The sequence below is a fragment of the Lucilia cuprina genome, chromosome 2 (genome assembly GCF_022045245.1).
Source record: "Lucilia cuprina isolate Lc7/37 chromosome 2, ASM2204524v1, whole genome shotgun sequence".
In the NCBI taxonomy this organism is placed as follows: domain Eukaryota; kingdom Metazoa; phylum Arthropoda; class Insecta; order Diptera; family Calliphoridae; genus Lucilia; species Lucilia cuprina.
In genome coordinates this window covers 28,403,449-28,407,549 of record NC_060950.1, presented here as the reverse complement: position 1 = coordinate 28,407,549, position 4,101 = coordinate 28,403,449, and positions in this window count along the sequence as shown.

Here is a 4,101-nt window from a genome sequence, read left to right as displayed (position 1 = left end):
CAAGTTCATAATAATGCTTAATATACTCATGAAGTAAAATGTTAATGGGCGCTTTTTATAGGGGCTAGAGTCAAATGAGGCCTTATAATTATATACTTCATGAGGATCATCAAGGCTTGTATAGAACTTGGTTTTGTCGAGATAAGAGTATATTAAACATAATTATGAACTTAAAAGGCCCATTTAGCGGTTTGTATGGGGCTTAGGTGAAATAATGGACCGATGCTAACAAATTTCATTGAATTATCTTTAAAATTGCGACCTGTATTTTAATTACAATGTTTACACTCCCTATTAGGGGGTAACCATTTTCAATAGGATTCGTCTCTGTGGCAATAGTATATCATGTACCAAATTTCATTGAATTATCTTAAAAATAGCGTCCTGTAGTTTGATTACAAGCTTTACATGGCCGGACAGACTGTAGAGAGTTTTAACGTGAGCACCTGACATGTCGGCCTTATCTCACGGTGGTCTTTTTCATCCACAGGGTAGACTTGAGACTTGAGATTCAGGTGGCAATTTTTGCACAATGGCTATGACTGGTCCATCCGCAAGTACTTTGCTGGAGTACTCGAGCTATCTAATCTCTTGCCAAAGTAGTTGAAAGACAACCACACTACTATGGCTGTGTTGATTCGACAACAGCACCTAGAGACGTAACCGGTGGACCGAAGCACGATCCATCAATAAGCCGTAGACATTGTTCTTACTCACAGTGACACGCTGTGGCAAGTCTGATATGAACAGAGTATACTCTGAACATATCTGGACAAGGAAGGAAAATTTCCAACGCTTAGTCCCACAGTCACTCCTCTGCGGGGTGTCTGTTGATTTTCGGCAACAGCACCGAACTTATCCCGAAATATTGACTATTATCATACATCAGTTTTTTAACCGCCACTTACTCTTCCCGCGAATTTGGGTTTAAACCACAGCCACTACGTGGATTCCGAAGGAACCTCAACCAACTGACCAGCCAGGACATAGTCCTGCGGGCAACTGGCCACCCGTAGTACCAGATTATGAGGTGCTCTGGTCTGACCTCTGCCAATCTATGCAAGGACTAAGCCAAACAGTAGACTGAAACAGCCAATTTTTCAGTCCCGGTCAGACTGCAGATATTGGGCCCTCTTTATACCCCGGGATTGCAATAACACCAAGGCGGAGATCTCGCCAAGGTAACATGCCTCCGGGGGGAACATGGACGGACAGACAGACATACAGATAGTCAGACAGACAGACAACAGGAAGACAGATAGACGGACATAGCTAAATTGACTCAGAAAATGATTCTGAGCCGATTGGTATCCTTTAAGGTGGGTATACTACCAATATTATTGTACGTTACAAACATCACCACAAACCCAATATACCCCCCCCCCCCCCCCACTAAAGTGGTGTAGGGTTTAAAAACAAATCAACCAAAAATTACGAATTTATTTCAAAATATTTAACGCATATTAGTGGTACTATATTGTAAAAGACACTTCAGTGTTGTCTAGTGTAATTATTGTATTATGTACACGAAGGCTTCATGTTTTTTTTTTTTTTGTGAACCGTTTAATATTCGAATAGGTAATTTTCTTGTATTAACACTCAGGGGATGCTGCTTACTCATACACTGCATTGAGCTGGAACTAGGAAAATAGGTTGTTGGATGGAGGAAATCGAAAGCGGCGAGGAATACTTCTCCACGAAGTTTGTACTACATATGAATAGTGTAGTTGAAAATTTCCCTATAATTTGTTGTGTGGTGCACTGGCCAATCGACCACATGGGTGTGTTCTTGATGAGAACTGTGCGATACGTATAAATATACGGGAATCTGGAATGAGATCCCTAGATTTAGAAGATCACGTTCCATTATAGTATCAATAAAAGAGTGAAATACTTCCCACTTTGTGACGGTGCTACAGTGAATCAATAGAGTTGGATACCCTACTATTCAAAATTAGAACTTTTGCCCTCCTTAGGTTTAGGGAGGACCATACATTTTATGTGAGTTTACAAGACACCATTTAACTTTTACCAAAATAGTGATTAGAATGATACCATTTATCCGAAATGAAAGCCACTTTCTACGAACGACCAAAAGAAGCAGCAGGAAGCTTTGCACAATGGCGCTTATCGTGCACAACTTTTTAGCTTCGAAGCACAAAATCTTTGTGCCAAATTAAAAAGATCTTCATAGTTTTGAAACTAGTAATAATTATTCACTCTTAGAAATTTTCCTAAATATAGTCTAGCCGTTTAGGAGTGATTACTGCAAAAATATGCAAAAAAATATAAAAAAAAACATCTGTCATTTATTCGGATAAAAAACATACCCATTTTTTAAAATTTTCAAACAATACATCTTCATTTATGTACATCATCTATGCAAGTCCTTTTCAATAAAAAAACTTTCATTGTCTCTGTCTATAGTATGTCTTCAAGATAACAATATGGTTTTAAAGAAAATCCATTTTTCTAATACATTCTTGTATGACAAAACGTACTTAACGACAAAAAAAAAGAAAATAAATTATTATAAAAAAGTTGAAAACTAAAATGAAAATTGATAGAAAAACTAGATAAAATGTCTGGTGCATTTTGTGATTTTAGACAGTGTCAAGTGCCGGAAGAGATCTAAGTAATACAAAATTATAGTTACACATGTTGCTAGCCATTCTGCTACCAAAAAAATTGCACAAGTAGAAAATGTCCTCATCCATGCTAAAGCAAGTTCTTTCATACATGTTGTCTGAAACATGATCTACTGGATGTTATTGGATGCAACACTTAAGGATGTGTTAAATTTCTATTAGAAACATGTTGTTACTTTTTTATCCTCTTAATTTTAATTCCAAAAAGAATATTGAAAAATAGAATTAAAGAAACTAAAACCAGGACACTGGCTGTTGATGTCCAACAAAGAATATTAAAGAAAATAAAGTTATAAAATAACAGTGGCAGCTGTAGTTTGTGCAGCAACAGCAGCAGTGATAGTATAAGTGGTTCTTATCAGCAACAATGAAAACATTTACACGACATCTACATCATCTTTGTAAAAACTTTCTGGAGATGAGAATGCAGCAAAGAATATGTATGTACGTATGTATAACACATGTGTTCCATTTAAGCCAAAATAAACAAAAGCATACAAAAAATGGAAAGTAGTCAACGAAATTTCCTAACAAGACTGAGTAAAATTTCAATTTCCTTATATGAGCATAAGTTAAAAGAAAGATGAAAAAAAATATTTTTAAAAAATAAATGCAAACGTTGCTGCAACATTGTTAACGTTATCGAATAAAATAAAGTGTTGTAAGGAAAATTATGAAAATTTTATTTTCATTTTTCAGTTTTCTTATTATTATAAAAATATTTCAAAAAAGTAGAAAATAGAAATTATGAAAAATTACATTTAAGTGTATGTGTGCTTATGTTTAAGAAACATATTATAAACACAAACACTTAAGAATTAATAATATTTATTTAAAAGAATTAAAATATATGTACGAGAGAAATTTTAGTTGGAAAAACCTAAACCTAACCACCTGACTTTCATAAATAGTGTAGCATACTGTAAGGGTTAGACAAAACAATATTCCTCAATTGGTAGTAGAACAAATTTTCTAGTCATTTCACCCTGAGACAGTGTAGTCCAGATCACTGGCAAAACAATGCCTCTTTCATACAGTCTACAGTATAGCCTACGGTGTAATCTATTGTCAAGTCTGAAGCCTAGCCTGTAGTATATAGTCTAGTCAATAGTCTAGTCTATAGTATGTAATGTAGTATATAGTCTAACCTGTAGTCTAGTCTATAGTATAGTCAATAGTCTAATCTAGAGTCTAGTCTAGAGTCTAGTCTATACTCTAGTCTAAAGTCTAGTCTATAGAGTAGTCTAGTCCATAGTCTAGTCTGTGGTCTATTCTATAGTCTAGTCTATAATCTAGTCTTTATTCTAGTCTTTAATCTAGTCTATAATAGAATCTATTCTAGTCTATAGTCTAGCCTATAGTCCAGTCTATAGTCTAGTCTACAGTCTAGTCTATAGTCTAGTCTATAGTCTAGTCTATAGTCTAGTCTATAGTCTAGTCTATAGTCTAGTCT